We start from the raw sequence: 24,843 nt of genomic DNA, 5'->3' as shown, positions 1-24,843 counted from the left end.
ATTTCTGAGAAGAGGAAATTTGCTTTTTTCCCCTACACCATCCTCCTTTACCTTTAGCCACAAGATTTCAATCCCTGTTATCCCCATGTCTTTGCACACAAAATATGCCTATGTGACTTCTCAAGAAACAGAAACAAGCTATCGTGTGTTGAGCTGTTTTGCTAAGCAATTTATGTTCATTAGCTTATTTTAATCCTCAATCAGTACTATGAGGTAAGTACTATTGTCATTATTTTATGGATTAAAAAACTCTGAAATTTAGAGGGGTCAAAAAACTTTTCTAACTTGTAAATGGTGGGATTTAACCACTGTGCTCCAGACAATGTGTATTCCACACAAACGATTTCTGTCCTCTGTGTTACCATAGCACTCTGTTCACTTCTCTATAATGGTAGTTACCACACTACAATGCAATATTTCTGTTTACACAATATTATCCCCACTAGACTATAAAATCCATAGTGACAGCAACTAAGCCTTACGAATCTTTGTATCCCCCTCGTGTTTAGCACACTCTAAGTGCTCAGTAAATGCTCACTGTATAAATGAATTCTAAAACTTCTCCAGCAGTAGCCTTTTGGTTGCTGCCTTGATTTTCTTCTTGTTGCTGTATCCTTTCATTATTCATTCAACTATAAGCATTAAACACTGACAATTTGGTAGTATTTAATAAAGATCGGCTTTCATATACTAAGTGAATTTGTATGAAGTGATCAACAGAGGAAGAGATCAGAGTGCTTCTTTATTTTGGGAGTGACTTTATTCTGTAGCATTATGGATCATACTAATATTGCATTTTAAACTATTTTTCTGTATTAGATAAACATAGTACTGATGATGTGTATTATTTTAGGAATCAAGGTTTACAGTATAAAAGAAAGTAAGTACAATCACAGAATCAAGAATTTAGGAGCACCATTAAACATTACTGTTGAGCATGTTACTCAATCATGTTGATATTAACTCTTTTATTGGTATCATGAAGAATATAGAAACTGTTAAAGACAGAAGTTAAGAGACATTTTCTGACTCAAGGGGAATGTTAATATAATGAACCTATAAGTTCTGTCTGAACTTGAGTCAGATGAAACCATGTGAAATATCCAACATCCAATTGGATCTAATATTAAGGATCCTTAAGATCTATGAATATGAAAGAATGCACAATTCCATCAGGTCTTATGTCTTAAAATAAAATGCAAAGGACATTACTATGGAACATCAAGTTTAAGAGTCTGGAGAGATATTTACATATCTTAACGTTTTAAAGTAAAGATATTTACATAACTTAAGATATTTACATACATATATCTTAAGATTTCAAAACTGAATCAATTGATCAACTTAGATAGAAGCTGCAGACATTTAGGGACAAAAAATACATAACATAAAAGTTGAATTCAAGGAAGTAAGCTAGGTGATCACTCCCCTATTTATGTATTTAGGCATATATTTATATATTACTTTTTCTTTTTTGTTTGGAGTATTTTAAAGAAAATAACAGATATCATATCATTTCACCCAGTTATTCTGCCCCTTGAAGTTAGGGAATCATTATCATGATCATATACTATAGAGTTCAGTGTTGCCCATTGGTGTCTAAAACAAGCTATCTCAGTCTCCCAGCCCAAGTGTCTGCTAGTAAATAGCTACAGTTAACTGGTATTGTAACAACTTTTTTAAGTGGATAAACATCTTTTAATGTGAGAAGCTTTAAAATAAAGCAAAGAAATATTTGAGACCTATCATATGAATATTTTTGTGTTTAAAAGGTAACTTTGCATATCTGATGTTTTATATACTTGTCACCTGAGGATGGATCTGTTCTGGTAAAATGACAGCTTTGTAACCAATTTTAAATGTTTGAGCAATTCATTTTTATTTTTATTTTAAGGTAAAATCTTACTAAATTATTCTTTTTTAATCCAGCTTTATTGAAGCATGATTGGCAAACTGTGTATATTTAAAGTGTCCAACATGGTGATTTGATATATGTATACTTTGTGAAACGATTACCACAATCAGGTTAATTAACACATCTATCACTTTCAAGTACAAAATACAGTATTAATAACTATAGTCACCATGTTGTATGTTAGATCCTCAGAATTTGTTCATCTTATAACTAAATAACTGAAGGCTGATACCCTTTGACTAACATCTCCCCATCTCTCCCACCTCCTAGCCCCTGGTAACTACCATTCTGTTCTTCTTCTATGAGTTTGAGGGTGTGTTTTTTAAAGATTCCACATGTAGCCCTGGCCCATATGACTCAGTGGGTGAAAATCATCCAATGCACTGAAACGTTGCTGGGTTTGATTCCCAGTCAGGGCACATGCCCAGGATGTGGGCTCAATCTCCAGCCAGGGGCGTGTGCAGGAGGCAGCCGATTGATGATTCCCTCTCACATCAATGTTTCTATCTCTCTCTCCCTCTCCCTTCCTCTCTCTAAAAATCAATTTAAAATCTAAAATAAAAAAAGATTCCACATATAAGTGAGATCATAGTGTTTGTCTTTCTCTGTCTGGATTCTACTTAGCATAATGTTGCAAACAGCAGGATTTCCTTTCTAATAGCTGAATATTTCAGTGTGTGTGTGTGTGTGTCTGTGTGTGTCTGTGTGTGTCTGTGTGTGTCTGTGTGTCTGTGTGTTCATGTGCATGCATATCACATCTCCTTTACCCATTCATCTGTTGATGGACATTTAAGTTGTTTCCATATGTTGGCTACTGTGACTAATGCTGCAATAAACATGAGAGTGTAGATATCTCTTTGAGATACTGATTTCATTTCAATCCCAGAACTGGGATTGCTAGATTATATGGTAGTTCTATTTTTAATTGTTTTGAGGGAGCTCCATATTGTTTTCCATAGTGGTTTACACTTCCATCAACAGTGTACAAGTGTTCCCTTTTCTTCACATCCTTGCTTATACTTATCTCTTGATATATATATGTCAGGAGTACTTAGTGAATTAACTTTCTCTTTCAGCAGCCTAATCTACTGATGCCTTCCTTTCAATTTATTAATGCTCTCAAGCCTTTGCCTGTTTTAAAAAAAATATTGCTCCTTCAACTGTGCTTTTTATTGTCTAGCTACTTTCTATATTGCCCTTTCCCTTTGCAAAACGTCTTTAAAAATTAGTTTGCATTTCCACACCTCTCGTTCACTTTTTTAAAATTGGGAAATACTTTAAGAAACAAAAAGGGTAGAGAATAATATAATAAACACCCATGTACTCACAACTCAGCTTGTTAAATATTAATGTTTGCAAAATTTCCTTCCAGTTTTTAAATAAAACATTATTGCTACAATTTAAGTATCATGTGTACTTATTACTTCCCCATTCTTCTTCCTAGTTCCCCAGAGGTAACCACTATTCAGACTTTGATATCTCTTATTTCCACACATGTTTTGATATATATACTACATATATGTATCCCTAAAAATACAGTAATGGGAAATGTGGGATCAGCAGCCCCCAATGAATCCACATCTGTGAATCCACACCATTGGGTAGTCTCCACATTGACTCTGGATTTGGCCATGTGATTTGCTTTGGCCAATATGATATTACAAATGCGATGCAAACAGGAGCATGAAAAGCACTTGTACATTGGTGCTTGCCGCCATAAGAACAGGTTCAAAACTTCTAGAGAGGTCACATGGAAGAAAATCTAGGTACCCTGGCTGATAGTTTACCAACTGCTAGGCATAAGTGAGGTCATCTTAAATCAACCAGCCCCCACCAAGCTGCCAGCTGACTGGCACAACATGAGGCAGCCTAGTCAAGACCAGCAGAAGAAATGCCCAAGTAAGTCTAATTCAAATTGTCCACAGAATTTTGAGCAAATTAATGTTGTTTTAAGTGACTAAGTATTGGGGTGGTTTAGCTTTATGGTGGTGGTATATTATACATGGCATATCACAAGCACATATCACAATTTTTGCTTCTTCATATTAAGATTTTTCCATGTTTATACATATAGCTTATAGTTCACTCATTTTAACTAACTTTAATAAAGAATTCTTTTATATAAATATACTACAATTTACTTATCCATTCGATTACTAATGGACATTTATGCTTCTCGTTTTTCACTACTATAAGCAATATTGCAATGAACATTCCTGTATGAGTCTTTTAGCACTAGGAGTGGAATTACTGGGTTGAAAGATGAGGACATTTTCAACTTTACTATATATTGCCAAATTGTTTTCCAAAGAGGTTGTATAGGTCCTCAATCCTTTATCTATAACACAAAAGTATTTTTCATAAGTTGGCCTTTTCACTTTGTTAATGATGTTTTAGTATTTTGTTATTTATAAGGTTTTTTCATTTTAATGTAGTCAAGGTTATCAGTTGTTTCCTTTATTGTTGTCCTTTACCTCACTACTCAACCCACTATAAACTGGCTCCTAAATGATACCACCCGATAAAACTGCTCAGTAAGGTCACCAACTATCTTTTAAAAATTAAATCTCATGGACATTTTCTAATACAGCTAAACAACTAGTTGACCTCTGCAGCATTTGACATTCATTTTTTCTACCTTAGAAATTTTACCTCCCTTAGCTTCTTTGACACCACTCTCTCCTTATCTCTCTGAATCTCTCTCAACCAGTGGTCTATACACCATTAGTGGGATACAGCAATGTGCAGTGGGACTCAGAGTTGTTGGTTTTTTGTGCGTTTTTTTGGTTTTTGTTTTGGGGACTCAGAGGTTTGTTTTGTTTTTGTTTTTAATCCTCACCCAAGGATATTTTTTCCATTGCTTTTCAGAGAGAGTGGAAGGGAGAGAAAAACATCGATATGAGAGAGACACATCAACTGGTTGGCTCCCTGACCCCAGATCGAACCTGCAACCCAGGTACGTGCCCTTGACTGGAATGGAACCAGGGCTGACCTCTAACCAGTGAGCCAAACCGACTAGGATGGGGACTCAGAGTTTTAGTAAAAATTACCAAGAACCTGTGTACCCTTATGTGCATCTGTGTAATATGTGCTAGATATAGTAGGTGTGATATATCATTAAAAACTTACTGTGCAATAACATTGATGAGTAATTTCCAAATGGATTCTATACAACAGTGATGTGGCATGAATTCCAATGAACTTAGGAGATAAATTATATATCTGCTTTCCCTTACACTAATTGTTAACTTTTTTCTCTCCAAGTCTCTAAGTGTTCCTAGACTAGCATAGAGTTATCTGCTGATTAAGGTCTATCTTCCCAAGAAGGTACACTTAGTCATAGCATTCACAATACCAGCATGAAATAAAGGTCAGGTACTGAAAAAAACTTGTGCAATGTTTTAGGCAAGAATCATAAATGTTAAAACTAGTGGGTGAAAGTTTGGTGAGAAACAAGATAGTTTCTAAATATCCCTCTATGAATTATTAGTTGCAAAGGGAAGAACAGTAACTTTATAGTAGAGAAACCTGGCTGAATTTACTTTAACCAATTGATCAAAGTTAACATCACCAGTAATGGCACAAATAGATATCGTGATGCACTGAGAAAGACACAAATTACTTCTGTGGTATTCTTTTTGAAAACACATAACTTGAATCTAATAGTGTGGAAACACCAGACAAATCCAAAATTAGGGGCATTCTACAAAATAACTGGTCTGTACTCTTAAAAATATACCAATGTCATGAATGACAAAGAAAGGCTGAGAACTATTCCATATTAAAAGAAATTAAATTTCACCCTAGCCAGTTTTGCTCAGTGGTTAGAGCATCGGCCCGTGGACTGAAGGGTCTTGAGTTTGATTCCGGTCAAAGGATGTACCTTGGTTGCAGGCTTGATCCCTGGCCCAGTCAGGAGGCAACCAATTGATGTGTCTCTCCCACCTCTCTCTCTCTCTCTCTCTTTCTCTCTCTCTCTCTCTCTCTCCTTCCACTGTCTCTGAAAAGCAATGGGAAAAAATATCCTCAGGTGAGGATTTAAAAAATAATAATAAATAAATAAATAAAACTAAATTTGAAATTTCCTCAGAATTTTAAACATAGAATTACTATATGATCCAGCAATTCCACTTTTAGATACATACCCAAAGAACTGAAAACAGGTGTTCAAACAAAACCTTGAACATGTTTAAAGCAGCAGTATTCACAATAGCTAAAAGGTGGAAACAACCCAAATGTCCCTCAACAGATGAAGGATAAACAAAATGTGGTATACAATGGATTATTATTCAGCCCTAAAAAGGAATGAAGTACTGATATATGCTACAATGTGTACAGATCTTGAAAACATAAGCTAAGTGAAAAAAGCCAGACACAAAAGGTCACATATTGTATGATTCCATTTGTATAAAATATCCAGAATAGGCAAATCCACAGAGACAGAAAGCAGGCTGTTGGTTGCCAGGGACTGGGCATTGGCAGTAGGGGCAAGACACTGATTAAAGTATGTGGGGTTTTATTTAAGAGTAATGAAAGTACTTTGGAATTTGATAGAAGTGGTAGTTGCATAGCATTGTGAATATACACAATGCCATCGGATCATTTACTTTAAAATAGTGTTATGTGAATTTCACCTCAAGTTTTAAAAAAGCAACTAAAAGAGACATGTCAACTCAGTGTAACCTATTATCCAAGCTTGTATCATGAATTAGACATATTTTTCTTTACTATAAAGGGCATTAGTGAGATAAATGGTAAAATTTGAATAAGACCTGTAGGCTAGATAGTGGTATGTATTGATGTTAATTTCCTGATTTTGATCATTGTACTGTAGTTATGTAACAGAATGTCCTTGTTTTTAGGAAAAGTGCTCTGAAATATTTAGGGGTAAAGGACATTATGTCTATAATTTGCATGATTCAGAAATAAATGGAGAGCGAGAGGAAGGGCGGGAGAGAAGAGAGGAGGAAAGGCAGGAGGAAGGTGGGAGGAAGAAAGGGAATAATAAGGCAAATGTAATAAATAAAATTTTACATTTGGGAAATCTGGGTGAAAAATATAAGGTAATTATATATAGAGTGTCTCCAAAAAATGTATACACACACTTTGAATAATTATAAAGGCAGCGTTTATTAAAATGCATTTCATTTTGAAAGAGTACAGGGAGAAACAAGATGGCAGCGTAGGTAGCAGCTGCACCCGTCGCCTCCCGCAACCACACCAAAATTACAACTAAAATACAGAACAACCATCACTCAGAGCCTCCTGAAATCTGGCTGAACAGAAGCCCTACAACCAGGGAACTGAAGGAGCATCGAGACCGGTAGGAGGGGTGGAGACGCGGGCAGGTCGAGGCTGAATCGCAGAGATGGGGCCGCGGGTCCACACCCGGTGCCGAGGTTGAAACCCGGGAGGGAATCTCGGAGGTGGGGGTTTCCCAGAGGAACGAAAGGTCCCAGCCCCACAACAGGCCCCCAGCCCAGGGCTTCAGGGCCAGGAGGAGACGTCCCCACAACTCCAGGCTGTGAAACCAGCAGGGACTGTGGCTGATGGTCATGGAGGCTGCGGGAGCCCCAGCAGCTCCTCTTAAAGGGCCAGCACACAGACTCACTCAGAGGCGCTCCCTCTGAGCCCAGCGCCGGTCAGAAGCCTGAAAGAAACCTGGGAAACTTGGGGAGAAACTAACCCGCCTGACATTGGGGCGAGAGGTGGAGGGGCAGCTTTCTCCCAGGCAGAAGAGCTGGCAGAGGTCATTGCTCCTTTGGCGAGTCCTCCCTGCACACAGCTGGCAAGCAGGAGCCATATTTGAATTGCCAGCGCCTAACTCACACCTTTGGCCCACCCAATGATTCCCGGAGGCCCCACCCCTCCCCACCTGCAGGCTCATCCAAGCCATTTCCAGTGGCTTTTCTGTGTAAGTTGCATCTTGAGCCCCATGCTTAGGACTTTCCTAAAATATCTCAAACAAGCAGCATTGTGCCCCATATGGCTTGATAAGTAGCACCAGGCCTGGCACTAGTGGCAGCCTGCATTGGCTCATAGCTTGGCCTCTCCTGGGCAATGCCAAGCCCAGCACAAGTAGCAGCCAACTACAGTTTGCTGTGTAGCTCATACTGGGTGGCCCTGGGCAAGGCACTGGCTGAGGCTGACTTTGTACCTCCCAGGAGGCCTCAGAGACAGTCCACCTGGTGGTCAGACTTGACCACGCTGGATTACAACCCTACCATGTCCACGAGTGACACACTCAATGGGCGCACTTGGTGAACACCAAAGCTCCACTGAAGTAAATCCTGCTGCATAGGGGTGTCTCCAGCACAGCAACTCTTTAGCTGTAGTTGCAGGTGATCTTCACAGCTGATTGGTCTGAGGGTCAATTCCTCCCAGTGATGGCAAAAGCAACCAAGGCTCAACAACAACAGGAAAGTGCACACAGCCCACACAGGGGAGCACCTAGAAGGCCCAGCTCAGGTGACTGGGGAGGCTGAGCCCCTGGGCCCTACAGGACACCTACTACAACATGACACTCTACAAATTCCAGGAGACATAGCAGCTCTACCTAATACATAGAAACAAGCACCAGAAAGCAGCCAAAATGCAAAGGCAAAGAAACATGTCACAAAGGAAAGAACAGAAGAAATCTCTAGAAGAGGAACTAAATGAAATAGATCCAAACAAGCTATCAGATACAGAGTTCAGAATAATGGTTATAAGGATGCTCAAGGATATTAGTAAGAGTATGACAAAAATAATTGAGAAAATCGATGACATAATAAAGAACCAATTTGAAATGAAGGCTACACAAACTGAAATGAAGAATAATTTACAGGGAATCAACAGTAGAGTAGAGGACGCTGAGAATCAAATCAGCACTTTGGAACATGAAGACACAAAAAACACCCAACCAGAAGAGCAAAAAGAAAAAAGAATCCAGAAATATGAAGATAGTATAAGGAGCCTCTGGGACAACTTCAAGAGGCCCAACATTCATATTATTGAGGTGCCAGAAGGAGAAGAAAGGGCAAGAAATTGAAACCTTATTTGAAAAAATAATTACAGAAAACTTCCCCTACCTGGGGAAAGAAATAGACTTACAAGTCTAGGCAACACAGAGGGTCCCAAACAACACAAACCCAAAGAGGTTCACAGCAAGACACGTCATAATTAAAATGCCAAAGGTTAAAGACAAAGAGAGAATATTAAAAGCAGCAAGAGAAAAGCAGTTAATTACATACAAGGGAGCACCCATACGACTGTCAGCTGATTTCTCAACAGAAACTTTGCAGGCCAGAAGGAACTACAACCAAGATTACTCTACCCAGCAAAGCTATCATTCAGAATTGAAGGTCAGATAAAGAGCTTCTCAGACAAGGAAAAGCTAAAGGAGTTCATCACCACTTAACCAGCACTACAGGAAATGTTGACGGGTCTTCTTTAACAAGAAGCTAATGAACAAAAGAATCTGATGAACTAAATAGATCCAGAGACATTGACACATGTAACAGACGATCATATTTCAGAGGGAAGAGCGAAGGTGGGTGGAGGGTGGGAAGAGATTGACCAAAGAAGTTATATGCATATATGCATAACAATGATGAGGTGAAGGCCTGGGGAGGGGGTGGGAGCGAGGTGGAGGAATTCAATTGGGGTGGGGGGGGAAGGGGTTACCTGTAATACTTTCAACAATAAAGATAAATTTAAAAATAATAATAAAATAAAGTATATTTCATTTTCAAAATTGAGCTATCAGCTATTAAAGTGTGTATACATTTTTGGGGACACCTTGTATACCAGACAGTCTCTCACGATGGTTTGACTTACAATTTTTTTATTTCACAATGGTGCAAAAGTGATATGCATGATAACTTACATGAGATATTCAACTCTTTATTATAAAATAGGCTTTGTGTTAGATGATTTTGCCCAACTCTAGCTTACTATAAGTGTTCTGAGCACATTTAAGGTAGGCTAGACTAAGCTATAATGTTTGTTTTGGTAAGTTAGGTGTATTAAATGGCATTCACTGACACTGTGTGTATTCAAGCTCTGATATTTTTTACCTGAATTATTCTAACTGGTCTTCATGCTTCGTTTTGTCTCCTACCAATCCAGCTTTCACATGGCCACCAGAGTGAGTTCTCTAAAATAAAAATTTGGCCATGAGTGCTCTATTTAAAATCTAACTGATCTCCCTGCCTTGGCTTGTTTCCTTCCAATCCACTTTCTACACTGCCACCAGGATGGCTCTTTCTAAAATATACATGTAATTATATCACGTCTCTGCTTAAAATCCTGCCATGATTCTCCATTGGCACATGCTGATCTTTACAGCCTCATCTCTTGCACATTAACAATATACTACTTGAAGGTCCTTACACATTAACAATATACTACTTGAAGGTCTCCCCAAATACTATACTCGTGCACACTATTCTCTCCCTGTCCACCCACCTGCCCTCCTCCATCACTCTGACATTCGTTAATCTCATCTATGCTTCCATGTCATTGAATCTATTCTATTCATCAGAGTTTATTAAGTTCTTTAGATTCCATGTATAATCAAGATCATGTGATGTTTGTCTTTCTCTGCCTGGTTTATTTCACTTAGCATAATTTTCTTCAGGTCCATTCATACTGTCCCAAAGGGTACGAGATTCTTCTTCTTTACAGCTGCGTAGAAGTCCATGTTTCCTTCTACTTTATTGAACAAATAGTGTATGTTCATAACAACTGTTTTAATTCCTTGTCTATTAATTCTATCATCTGTGTTATTTCTTGGTCTGTATCTATTGATTGCATTTACTCATATTTTCTTGTTTTGTATACCAGATCATATGTGATTGGATGAAAGGCATTGTGGATTTTATGCTGTTGAGTGCTGATTTTTTTCTTTTTTTTTATTGTTCAAAATATTACAGATGTCTCCTTCTGCCCCCATTTACCCCTTCCACCTCGCACCCACTCCCCAACCCAGGCTCCACCACACTATTGTCTGTGTGCATGGGTTATGCGTATGTGGATATAAATTCTTTACTTAATTTCTCCCTACCCACCCACCCCCAACTTCCCTCTGAGATTCATCAGTCTGTTCCATGCTTCTGTGTCACTGAATCTATTTTGTTCATCAGATTTTTATGTTCTTTAAATTCCACATATAAGTGAGATCATGTGGTATTTGTCCTTCTCTGCCTGGCTTACTTCGCATAGCATAATTTTCTCCAGGTCCATCCAAACAGTCTCAAAGGGTGTGAGATCCTTCTTCTTTATAGCTGTATAGTACTCCAGGGTGTAAATGTCCCACAGTTTTTTATCCACTCATCTACTGATGGGTACTTGGGCTGCTACAGATCTTAGCTACTATAAATTGTGCTGCTATGAACATAGGGGTGCACAGATTCATTCTGATTAGTGTTTCAGAATCCTTAGGATATATTCCTACAAGTGGGATCACTGGGTCAAAGGGCAGTTCCATTTTTAATTTTTTGAGGAACCTCCATACTGTTTTCCATAGTGGTTGCACCAGTCTGCCTTCCCACCAGCAGTATACCAGGGTTCTCCTTTCTCCACATCTTCACCAGCAATATCATTTGTTCATTTGTTGATGGTAGCCATTCTTACAAGTGTGAAGTGATACCTCATTGTGGTTTTAATTTGCATCTCTCTGATGATTAGCAACGCTGAGAATTTTCTCATGTGTCTCTTGGCCATCTGTATGTCCTCTTTGGAGAAGTGTCTATTTAGGTCCATTGCCCATTTTTATATTAGATTTTTTTGACTTCCACTTGTTGATTTGTATGAGTTTTTTGTATACTTTGGAAATTAGCCCCTTATCAGATTCATCCTTGGCAAATATGTTCTCCCATACCATGGGGTTCCTTTGTATTTTCAGGCTGATTTCTCTTGCTTTGCAGAAGCTTTTTTGTTTGATGTAGTCCAATTTGTTTATTTTTTATTTTGTTTCTCTTGCCCTAGGAGATGTATCAGTGAAAATTCCACTACGTGAGATGTCTGTGACTTACCGCTTATGTTTTCTTCTGGGAATTTTATGGTTTTGTGACTTACATTTAAGTCTTTTATCCATTTTGAATTTATTCTTGTGTATGGAGTAAGTTCGTGATCTACTATGATTTTTTTGCATGTACCTGTCTGATCTTCCCAGCACCATTTATTAAAGAGACTGCCTCTACTCCTTTTTATGTTCTTGCCTCCTTTTCAAATATTAATTGACCATAACGGTGTGGGTCTATTTCTGGGGTCTCTGTTCTGTTCCACTGATCTATATGTCTGTTGTTGTACCAATACCAGGCTGTATTGATTGCAATGGCTTTGTAGTACAGTTTGATATATGGTAAAGTGGTCCCTCCAACTCTGTTCTTCTTTCTGAAGATGGCTGCAGCTATTCGGGATCTATTCTGTTTCCATATCAATTTTTGAAATATTTGTTTTAGATCTGTGAAATATGTGTTGGTATTTTAATAGGAATTGCATTGAATATATAAATTGCTTTGGGTAGTATGGACATTGTAATGATATTAATTCTTCCAATCCATGAACATGGTATATTCTTCTACTTGTTTATATCTTTCTCTATTTCTTTTTCCAGTGTCCCGTAGTTTTCCTAGTACAGGTCTTTTACGTCCTTGGTTAAGTTTATTCCTAGGTATCTTAATTTTTTTTAGCTGCAATGGTAAATGGTATTTCTTTTTTAGTTTCTCTTTTTGAGAGTTCATTGTTGGTGTATAAAAATGCTGTTGATTTTTTCATGTTAATTTTGTATCCAGCTACCTTGGCGAATTCGTTTATCAAATCTAGTAGTGTTTTGGTGGTGTCTTTAGGGTTTTCTATGTACAGTATCTTGTCATCTGCAAATAATGACAGTTTTACTTCCTCCTTTCCAATTTGAATATTTTTTATGTGTTTTTCCCTAGTGATGGCTGTGGCAAGGACTTCCAGTAGTATGTTAAATAAGAGTGGTGAAAGGGGACAACCCTGTCTTGTTCCTGTTTTTAAGGAAAATAGTTTTAGTTTTTGACCATTGAGTATGATGTTGGCTGTAGGTTTGTCGTATGGGGCCTTTATTATGTTGAGGTATGTTCCCTCTATTCCCACTTTGCTGCGTTTTTATCAAAAATGGGTGCTGGATTTTTGTCAAATGCTTTTCTGTATCTATTGATAGGATCATATGATTTCTGTTTTCATTTTGTTTATCTGGTGTATCACGTTTATTGATTTGCAAATATTATACCAACCTTGCATCGCCAGAATAAATCCCACTTGGTCATTGTGTATGATCTTTTTAATGTATTGCTGGATCCAGTTTGCTAGTATTTTGTTGAGGATTTTAGCATCTATGTTCATTGGGGATATTGGCCTGTAATTTTCTTTCTTTGTAGTGTTTTTATCTGGTTTTGAGATTAGGATAATGCTCGCCTCATAAAAAGTTTGGGAGTTTTCCTTACTCTTGAATTTTGTGGACTAGTTGGAGAAGAATAGATATTAATTCTTCTTTGAATGTTTGGTAAAGCTTGCCTGTAAATCCATCTGGTCCAAGACTTTTGTTTGCTGGGAGTTTTTGATTATGCTTCAATTTCATTAGTTATCAGCCTATTCAGGTTTTCTGATTTTTCCTGATTCAGCTTTGGAAAACTGTATGCTTCTAGGAATTTGTCCATTTCACCTATGTTGTCCAGTTTGTTGGCTCATAATGTTTTCTTACAATCCCTTGTATTTCTGTTGGGTCAGTTGTTATATCGCCTCTTTCATTTCTGATTTTATTTATTTGGGTCCTCTCTCTTTGTTTCTTAGTGAGTCTGGCTAAAGGTTTATCAATCTTATTTATCTTTTCAAATAACTAGCTCTTGGTTTCATTGATCTTTTGTATTTTTTTTTTTAGTCTCTATGTCATTAATTTCTGCTCTGATCTTTATTATTTCCTTCCTTCTACTTCCTCAGGGCTTTTCTTGCTGTTCTCTTTCTAATACTTTTAGTTGTTGTGTAAGATGGTTTCTTAGAGCTTTTTCTTCTTTCTTGAGGTATACTTGTAATGCTATGAACTTTCTTCTCAAGACTGCTTTCACTGTATCCCATGGATTTGGGGTTGTTGTCTGCTCATTTTCTTTTTTTTCTAGGAAGTTTTTGATTTCTTCCTTGATCTCCATGGTAACCCATTCATTGTTTGATAACATGCTACTTAGCCTCCATGTGTTTGAATATTTTTTAGTTTTTTTTTATAGTGGTTGATTTTTAGTTTCATGCCATTCTGATCCAAGAAGATGCTTGATATGATTTCCATCTTCTTGAACCTGTAAAGACTTGTTTTGTGCCCTAACATGTGGTCTATTTCTGAGAATGTTCCATGTGCACTTGAGAAGAATGTGTATTCTGCTCCTTTGGGGTGAAATGTTCTGTAAATGTCAATTAAATGCATTAGCTCTAGTGTGTCATTTAAGGTCTCTGTTTTTCTCTGTTGACTTTTTTTTGTCTTGATGATCTGTCCAATGAAAACAGTGAGGTGTTAAAGTTTGCCACTATGATTGTGTTGCTATCAATCTCCCCGTTAAAGTCCATTAAGAAAATTTTTAAAATATATTCAGGTACTCCTATATTGGGTGGATATATATTTATAAGGGTTATTTCCTCCTGTTGGATTTATCCCTTTACTATTATGTAATGACCTTCTTTGTCTCTTGTTATGGTCTTTACTTTGAAGTCTATTTTGTCAGAAATAAGTATTGCTATTCCAGTTTTTTTGTTCGTTTCCATTTGCATAGAACATTGTTTTCCTTCCCTTCACTTTCAGCTTCTGTGAATCTTTTGCTTTCAGGTAGGTCTCTTGTAGACAGCATATATATGGGTCCTGTTTTCTTACCCATTCAGCTACTTTATGTCTTTTGATTGGAGAAATTAATCCATTTACATTTAAGGTTATTATTGATATATACTTATTTAATCCCATTTTTCCCTTTATGCTGATGTACTTTCTCTAAATATTCCTTCTTCTTCTTAAAGCAGTCCTTTTAGCATTTCTTGCAGTGCTGGTTTGGGGATACTCAACTTCTTTAGCCTTCTTTTATCTCAGAAGCTCTTTATTTCACCTTCAATTTTAAATGATAGCCTCGCTGGATAAAGCAGTCTTGGTTTCAGGTTCTTGCTTTCCGTTACTTTGAGAACTTCATGCCAATTCCTTCCGTCCTGAAGTGTTTCTGTTGAGAAATCTGCTGCCAGCCTTATGGGGGTCCTCGTGTAGGTCACTGCTTATCTCTTTCTTGCAGCCCTTAATATTCTCTCTTTGTCCTTAACATTTGCCATTTTAATTGTGATGTGTCTTGGAGTGGGTCTCTTTGGGTTCCTCTTGCTTGAAACTCTCTGTGCTTCCTGAACTTGTGTGGCTTTCTCCAGGAGGGGGAAGTTTTCTGTCATTATTTCTTCCACCAGGTTCTCTATCCCTTGCTGACTTTCCTCTCCTTCTGTACCCCTATGATGCAAATGTTGTTTTGCTTCATGTTGTCCCAAAGTTCCCTTTAACTATCCTCATGCTTTTTGAAGTGTTTTTTCTTTTTGCTACTCTGATTGTTTTTTTCTACCTTATCTTTTCATTCACTTATTCTATCCTCTGCTTCATTGAGCCTGCTTTTAATTCCTCCCAGTATATTCATATATATATATGACAACTGTTTGTTTTCCATCAACCTTATTTCCATTCTGTTAAGAATTTGTGGAAGAACAGCTTAGGATCACTCAGTGGTTGTTCCTACCCATTCAGTGGCCTGAGCAGTGGGGGCTTCAGACCAGTCTTCAGTGGCAGGCTGAGCGCTCCAGTCTTCAGTAGGAAACTGCTGAATGGGCACAGAAGGCACCTGCATGCCTTCAGACCAGTCTGTGACCTCAGGCTGAGCAGCAGTGAACTCAGGAACTGGAGCAGTCCATTCACCCTGAAATTCCTCCTTGGTCACAGCCTTTTCAACAGCAGCCTGCTCTTCTTTTTCAATATCTTCAGGATCCCTGCAGAAGTAAAGATCAGGCATGACCTCCCATGGGTGTTCACGGGAGATGGTGCCACACATGTGCAGTACTTCTCGGGTTAGCATCCACCACATCGGACCCACTGAGTGAGCCCCTTTGTTGTTGCAAGGGATGGCAATGTCCACATAGTGCAGAGGAGAGTCTGTGTTGCACAGAGTGATGGTAGGCAGGTTCACATAAGACACCTCTGTGAGAGGTTGGTGGTCAGCCTGGAGATCAGTGACCACCAGAAGTCTCGGCTCCCGGAAGGTGGCCTGGATCTGATTGGTGAAGGTTGCAGGAGTGAAGCGGTGGGCAATAGGAGTGGCTCCAGTGGCAGCAGCGAACTTCAGCACAGCTCGCTGGCCAGTATTCCTGGACGATATGACACTGACATCAGCAGGGTTTTCAGTGGCAACAATGGCACGAGCTGCCAGCAGAAGCTTCTCCCAGGTTCTCTTCAGATTTATGATGTAGATGTCATCACTCTTCCTTTTGTAGATGTACTGTTCCATTTGGAAGTCAAGGTTGGTGCCGCCTAAGTGGGTTCCCACTGCAAGGAATTTGAGGACATCCTCCTCCTTCATTTGCAGGACATCAAGGGCTCTGGACATTGTGAAAGTTTCCCTTTAAGTTACGTGGGAACCGAGAACAATGCCATATGGACCCCTCTCAAGGTAGCGCGGAAAATCTCATATATATCTTTTTTCATGCTGATAAATTTTTCACTAAGTTCCTGGACCTTCCCATTAAGTGTCTTGTGGTTCTCATTAATTTTCTTGAGCATCTTTATAATCATTACTCTGAACACTATTTCTGACAACTTGCTTAACTCCATCTCATCAAGGTTTTTCTGGTGATTTTTCCTTTTCTTTAGTTTGGGGTTATTTCTTTGTCTCCTTATTTTAGTGACTCTTAGTGCTTGTATCTTTATATTAGATATATTTCCTGTCTCCCAGTCTTGTGGAGTGGGATTTTGTAGTGTATGTCCAGTGGGGCCAGAGGTGTGTTTTCCTTATACTTCTGAGCTATATGTTCTAAGCATGTCCCTTTTGTGGGTGTCCCTTTTGTGGGTTCTTTGGGCTCTTTTGTTGTGATTGGGTCTAGGTTGTTGTTCACCCATTCATGGGAGGACCCTCCTTTCAGGTTGGATAACTGTGAGGCTCAACCACAACCACATCATCTGAGCTGTTGTACAGGTGCTGACAGGTCAAAACAAAACACAACCAAACTGCCAGGAAACAAATAGGAACATACAAAATATCCTGACAATCACAATGAAAACCACCCAAGAGAAAGTAGAATTGGGAGAGTGAAACGAGAACACAAATACTAAAGCAAAAAAAAGAGAGAAAAGGATATTATTGGAACTAGTAAAAATAATAAAATAAAATACAAATTAAAAAAATAGAGAAGCTACTGGGGGATAAAAGGGCCAGAGAAAAGATTCTAAAGGAAAGAAGGGCGAGCAAAAAAAATAAGGGTAGAGAGTAGAAATAGGAAAATGGTTGAAAAGAAAAAAAAGGAAAAAGAAAAAGATAAACACAAGCAAACCAACAACAACAAAAAAAGACAAGAAGACTGAGACGAAAAGGGGGAGAAAAAGAAAGAAAAAAATTATGTCAGTGGAACAAGAAGAGAGAGAGAGAGGTAAAGCAAGGGCAGGGAAGGAGTCTAATAGCTTATGTTGTCTGAAGCTCACTGTTTTGTATGCTGATTTCGGGTCTCCTGGGAGGTATTTGTGTGTCAACCAATATCAGGAGCTGTCTTGGTTTGGCTCTGGTGTCCTTAGGTAGTTGGCTGGTCTGAGGCTTTCTGTGGACCACCTCCACTTGTCAGCTATTTTGCCTCCCCCTGTGGTTGCCTGGTCTTACTCCAGCATCTTCTGAAAAGTCTTCCAGGTATAGGCCAGCTAGTGTAGCTCCGGATATTGCCCCCCTTACTTAGAGGTTTCCCTGACAGGCACTCACTATTGGGAGGTTAGTTTCTGCTTCAAGACCAAGTCCTCAGTCTCTACCGTATCTTCCAATTCTAGTTCCCCATATAATGGCCTGCTGCAGGTTCAGATTGAATTCTGTCTGTTTCCTTTTCTGTACAGGCATTTCAGTGGCCTGGACTCAGTGGGTTTGATCAAAAGAGACTCTGGTGAGCATGTTGCCTGCCCAGCCCCCAGAAGGGATTTTCAGCTTTTCCTGCAGTTCCCAAACAATAGTCCCTGAGAGTCTTATTCTTTTATAGTCATCCTGTGAGCTGTTCTCCCTTCCCACTCAGGACTGTGCCCTGCAGGGGATATCTGGGTCTTCACTGAGCTGTACCAGCCCCTTTCCTATGTGAGAGGTGTGTGTGCTCTGCCCCTCCCTTCCCAGATCTGGTTGGCTGATCTCACAGGACACTCAGTTCAAACTCTCCACAATGCAGACATAAATCCCAGCTTTCGCTGGTCTGTCTCCCCAGTACAAACCAGGAAGGTGGATGCCCACTCAGCAATCAAAAACTCAAAAACACACAAAGCAACAAACGGGTGGAGAACCCACCCTGGGGGGTCCCAGTGCCCCCATGCCTCAGAACCAAGCAGGTGCGGTCACAAAGTCAGCCCCACATAGGTCCCCTGCACAGATGATTTCAGAAAAGCTGGGACAGCTCCTTGCATGCTATCCCAGCTCCCCTTAGAGCAGGTCAAAAATCTCCAATTCACCTCATTGGTAGCTCCGGCGGTTGGAGACCCAATCTGCCCCACCTGCGGCTCCTGTCCTCTTGCTGGAGGCAGGAGGGCTCTCTTCCCCTTCCCTGTGCTACACAGTTCAAATGCTTTCTGGGGTTCTACACAATGCCTTACAGGAAAGCAGAGGGTCCCTGTAGGTGGCTGCTGAGTGCAGCCCTCTGGCTCCTTTCTATTCGGAAGCCACACCCTGAAGGACAGCCTTTCCTGTAGTCAGTACTGGAGGTGAGTTTCCTGTCCCTGCTGCTGCCATTAGGCATGCTGTTTCACTGGAAGGCACAATTCCCTCCTCGCAGGCACACTGTTCCCCTGGCTCCCTCTGCCTGCCCTGCACGGGCTCTCCTTCCTTTCTTCTTTGCTCTGGATTTGAGATCCCAGCTTTTGGGTGCCAGTACACACTCCCAAGGGGAGAAAGCTTTGTAGTCTCTAACCCTTGGGCCTCACAGCTGAGCACTATCTTCAGGGGGTCTCCCCCTTTCTACACCCTCATCTTTCCAGACTCTATGATGTTTCTTCAGTGCTCCTTACTCAAAATATGTCCACTCAGATATATTTCCCTTGTTTTTCCAAGCCTTATGCAGTATTTTAGCTGTAAATCAAGTTCATGGCTGGGAGCAAGGGGGCTCTGCTTCTTGTCAGAGTGCCACCATCTTCCCTCCTCCTGGATTTTTTTTCTTTATCATTCCTTTAAATACTTGTGAGATTTGTTCTGGAATACAACTAAGTTACTCAGAAACAGTTTAATCCTTTCAAGGCTTTCTCTTAAGTTTTGTTAGGTAGGTACTAGACCAACCATTAGTCTAGAGCAAATTTGTCACCACTACTGAGGAAATATTCTTCTCCTTTTTTCTCTTTGTCTTTCTGGTTCTCTTTATGTGCAAGTCTCTCCACTTTGGTACTGTGTCCTGTGAATTTAAACCACTTCAGCCTTCCTGAATTCTCAGCTCTGTCTCCTAAAACTCAGAGAACTCAGAGAGACTACTAGGCTCTAACTAGGCTCTCTCTCTCTGAACTGCTGTTTCATATTTTGTCCAGTTTTGTAGTTTTTTTTAAAGCATCACTTTAATCAACAAATTAAGGACATAATGGACAACTTCACAGAACAGAAATAAGACAGTTCCAAGACACCAGAGTGTAACATTGTAGCAGACAGGTTAATATTCTTCACCCTCATCCTCTCTCTCACACTATCTGCCCCAACTTCCTCATAATCCTGCTCAAGGATCTCCATGTCTTCATGAGCCTCAGAAAACTATCTTGCCTCCATGCTCTCATCCACATACCAGTGAACAAAGGCATGCTTGGTGTACTTCAGGTCAAATTTGTGGTCCAGGTGAGCTCAAGCCTCAGCAACAGCTGTGGTGTGGCTCAGCATGCACACAGCTCATTGTACTTTGGCCAGGTGTCCATGAGGTATCACAGTAGGAGGCTGGTAATTATTGCCAACTTTGAAGTCAGTGGTGCACCAGTTCACAAACTAGATAGTACACTTGGTCTTGATGGTGGCAATGGCAGCATTAACATCTTTGGGGACCACGTCACCATGGTACAACAGGCAGCAAGCCATGTATTTACCATGGCAAGGGTCACATTTCACCATCTAATTGGCTGGCTCAAGGCATGCATTGGTGATCTCTGCTACAAAAAGCTGTTCATGGTAGGCTTTCTCAGCAGAGATGTCAGGGGCATATGCTGCCAGAGGGAAATGGATGTGGGGGTAGGGCATCAGGTTGATCTGGAATTCTGTCAATATTCAGGGCTCCATCAAACTTGAGGAAAGCAGTGATAAAGGACACAATCTGGCTAATAAGGCAATTAAGGTTAGTGTGGTTTGGGTACTCAAAATCAATGTTTCTACAACAGATGTCATAGATGGCCTCATGATCAACTATGAAGGTATAATCAGAGTGCTCCAGGACTGGTGTGGGTGGTAAGGATGGATTTGTAGGGCTTAACTATGGCTGTGGAAACCTGGGGAAGGGGGTGATAAATGGAGAACTCCAGCTTGGACTTCTTGTCATAATTCACAGAGTGATATTCCACCAGCAGAGAGGTGAATCCAGAACCATTTTCCCCACCAAAGCTGTGGGAAATCAAGAAGCCCTGAAGACCTGTGCACTGGTCAGCTGGCTTACAAATTAGGTCCAGGGCAAAGTCAATGGTCTTGCCAATGGTGTAGTGTCCACGGGCATAGTTATTGGCAACATCTTCCTTGCCTGTGATGAGCTGTTCAGGATGGAAGAGCTGGCAGTAGATACCAGTGCAAATTTCATCAATGACTGTGGGTTCCAGGTCTACAAACACTGCCCTGAGCACATGTTTGCCAGCGCCTCTCACTGAAGAAGGTGTTGAAGGAGTCATCTTCTCTCCCCTCCTAATGGTCTTGTCCTTTGGCATCTGGCTGGATGCCATGTTCCATGCAGTAGAGCTTCCAGCAGGCATTGTAGGTCTGGGCATCAGCCTGGTCAATGTGGACTGAGATGCACTCATGCATGACTGAGACTTGTAGGGCTCTGGGAGCTGGAGGAGGCAAGGAGAAGGTGACAAGGACTGACAGACTAGCAAGGACTCTGCAGGAGCCTATTTTTGTAGTTTTTTAAGGCCAAAGGGTAAATCCAGTCCCTGTTATTCCACCATAACCAGAAGCATAAATCCTTACTCTTTTGAAAAAAATCACTCTATCTACTCTGAAGAGAGAAAAAAAAAAAAATGTGGAAGGGCAAAAGTGGAAGTAGGAATTATAAACTATCACAATAATCTAAGTAGGATTTATCAACCTGGACTTATATGGTAACAGTGGAAATGGAGAGAAATAGATTCTGAGTACATTTTTGTTTGTTGTTTGACAGTAGCAAATGAGTCTGTTACTTATCACTAAACCTTTAGCACAGTAACTGGACCAGAGTAGATGTTAAATAAAGAAAAGGGACCCTGGCTGGTTTGGCTCAGTGATTAAAGCATTGGCCTGCACACCAAAGGGTCTCAATTCCTGGTCAAGGGCACGTACCTAGGTTGCAGGTTCTATCCCTGGCTGTGGTCAGAGCCCACGCAAGAGGCAACCAATCGATGTGTTTCTCTCACATAGATGTTTCTCTCTCTCCCCCACCCTTCCCCTCCATCCCTTCCACCCTCTAAAAAATCAATGGAAAAATATCCTTGAGTGAGGATTAACAAAAAACAGACTAATTACTAATTACTAAACATCTATTCTTCCCATAAAAAAAAGAAAGAAAGAAAAGGCAATGTGTCACCCCTAGTGACTTGCCCAAACATAAATAATACATGGTCACTGTCCACAAGAAATTAACAGTCTAGTGCTGAAAAAGAGATCTGATTATGCTACTCTGTTGGCACAAACACCTTTTGATGGCTCCTCATTACTTACAAAATAAAGTCAAAACTCGTTAGTACATCATGCAAGGTCCTCCTTGACGAACTTCTATTCTTTTTTCTAGCCCATCTGCAACTGAAACCCTACCTTGCCAAACTCTCACACTCTAATCTCAGCAGATTACAAGTAAATAAGTGTTGAATGAACAAATAAATGGCATTATAATATATCTATACATATATATATGTATAGATGTATGTATAGATATATTATATATACACAGTTCCAGTGTTTTCTAGTTTCTGATTATATCTTAGGAATATGACAAATTCAGAGAATTAGCATCTTACACCAAGCCACAGCTATTTTGAACTTTTAATAATTTAGAATAGATTATTTACCTTAACAATTGGCTCCTCTTCTCAAACATCCCATTCCTATTAGTGGTACCACAATTCTTCCAGTCTTTTAGTTAAAGTCTTGGCCTCATCTTTGGATACAGGTTCAAAAACAGATCTCTCATTTATTCCATTATAATGTGTTTCATTTACACATCCTTATTCAATGCTTTTAGGACCTCTACTATCCAGGATCTCATTGCTTCACACATGGATTACTATGACAGATTCCTAACTGGTCTCCCTTTACTGTTTCCCAGTATATCTTATACACAGCTGTTAGAAAAGTCTTCCTAAAGCACACATTTCATCAAGCCACTCTCCTGCTCAAGAAACTTCAACAGTGCTCTAACTGCATCAAATCAATAATACTCTTCAGCTTGGTTTTCAAAGTGTTCTATTTTCTGCCCTCCTTCTACACACACAATACTACCTATTTCCTGTTACTCTCACACCTTTAGCTGACACTACAGTTACACCAATTTCTTTCTCACTCTTTGTGGATCACACCAGGCATGTTCTCATCTCCATACCTTTCTTCATACTGTTTCTTCTTAGGATGCCCTCCATCACCTCTCTCTGTATCTTAATCCTCCTCTTGTTTAATAACCAACCCTAGTCCCCCTCTTCAGTGATTCTTTTATTAATTACCATAACCTTAAGCACACAAGGTATCTCACACTTTAGATAGCTCCCAAAGCACCTCACATAGCACTAGGCATAAAGAAACCAAATAAGTACTTTCTTAAACTGATGAGTATATAAATTAACAAGAACAAAATTCATAATATTTAGTGAACCTAATCTCAATCTCCTTCACTGGCTCCTCATTTGCTGCCCACTTCTTAAATGCTATTATAAAAATGGGGATTATAGTAATACCTACCTTACTTAAGGTTGTTGTGAGAATTAAATGAACAAGTATACATAAAGCACTTGTTATAGTACCTGCCACACAGTGGGCTCTCAGTAAATGTTAGCAATTATTACATCACAAACAACACTCCAAACTTGTTTTATTGCCAATAATCTCATTCTTAGATAATGGTCTCGCCATTGACTTAGCTTCCTAAACTAGGGCTCTTTAAGGCTTTGAGCCCTTCTTAACTCCTCTTTTACTCACCATAGTCACTAAGTCAGCAAAGGCTTACCTATTCTTCAGAAACACCTCTCTGAATCTATCACTTCCTCTCTTTGTTCAGACCTCATTTCTCCCTTGAGACATTTCCAACAGCCTTCTAGTTTCTCTTCCACTGGTGTTTCTCCCACTCAGTCTATTCTTCGCACTGTAATCAGCTGTTTAAACAGTTCACTTTCCCCTTTAAAACTCTTCAATGGCTACCAATTACACAACACAGTTTGGCACATAAGGCCCATTTGTGCTCTGACCCCTCCCTACTTACCCAACTTTATCTTCTTCAATTCCTTATTCTATCCCTATAGTTCAGATATACCAGTCTATTTTCAGTTATAAGATTGGGCCATGCTGTTTGACTAGAGCATGCCTGGGTAATTTAATATTTTCCTGAAGCGCCCTCCATAACTCTGTGCACTTAGTAAATGCCTAGACATTCTCTGTCTCTATTTAATTACCTTCTCTGGGAAAATGTCTTTAATCTCACTCTCCATTGTTACACTTTATCACATTTTTTTTTCTGTTTATGTTTCCCCTACTACTAGATTGTCTTTATTCCTTAAGAAAAGCCATGTCTTATTCATAGTTTTATTCTCAATGTGTCACATATTGCCTAGCATGTATAGTAAGAGGACAAATGCTATTTAATGACTGAATAAACCTCTTCTCCAGCTGCACTTCCTACCGTCCTACCAGTCTTATCAATGCACATTGCACTTCCTAGCCTCTCTCCCTTGCTTCTGCCAATCTCTGTGCCTACAGTGATTTCCACCACCTTATCTCAGCCTACTGAAAACCTACCTATTTGGCAAGGGCCAGATCATACTCATCTCCTATTACTACCTTTTCTTGTCACCATAGCTAGAAATGACCTGTTTTTTCCTGTTCTTTATTATAACATGATATTTTAGGATCAAGAAGATCCAAAAATAAAAGAGAGGATCCAAAGATCAATGAGATTCACCCTTGCTCTCAAGAACTTTCTGTCTCCTGTGGGGGTACTTAACTTAGGACAATGGTTCTCAAAGTCTAGTAAATAAAATTATCACCTAGGGGGAGTGTTCAAAATCTTTGGAACTCACCTCCAAAGATCCTGATTCAGTAACTGGGGGCGGGGTCTGGGAATTAGCTTTTTAAACAAGCATTCCAGTGATTCTAATGCATATGTGTAGTTCTATACATGCAATGGAGAGGAAGAGAATGAATATACAAGAGAAAAGGATAGCTGATGGAACAAGATCATGGAGAAATAGGGAGAGGGTCATCAAGAGAAAAGATACAGAATGCTTTTTCCTATTTCTTATATTGTTTAACTTTTCATAACAAGCCTGTATCATTTTTGTAAAA

At 39.6% G+C, this 24,843-nt stretch overlaps 2 pseudogenes; both read right to left on the bottom strand.

The window, feature by feature from the left end:
- Positions 1-15,645: 15,645 nt before the first annotated feature.
- Positions 15,646-16,527, bottom strand: LOC107532872 (small ribosomal subunit protein uS2 pseudogene; annotated as a pseudogene).
- A 3,259-nt stretch (positions 16,528-19,786) lies between these two features.
- Positions 19,787-21,126, bottom strand: LOC107532871 (tubulin alpha-1C chain pseudogene; annotated as a pseudogene).
- Between the last annotated feature and the right edge of the window lie 3,717 nt (positions 21,127-24,843).

This window comes from Miniopterus natalensis, chromosome X, assembly GCF_054644295.1.
Source record: "Miniopterus natalensis isolate mMinNat1 chromosome X, mMinNat1.hap1, whole genome shotgun sequence".
Classification (NCBI taxonomy): Eukaryota; Metazoa; Chordata; class Mammalia; order Chiroptera; family Miniopteridae; genus Miniopterus; species Miniopterus natalensis.
This window is presented reverse-complemented; position numbering and strand designations above follow the sequence as displayed.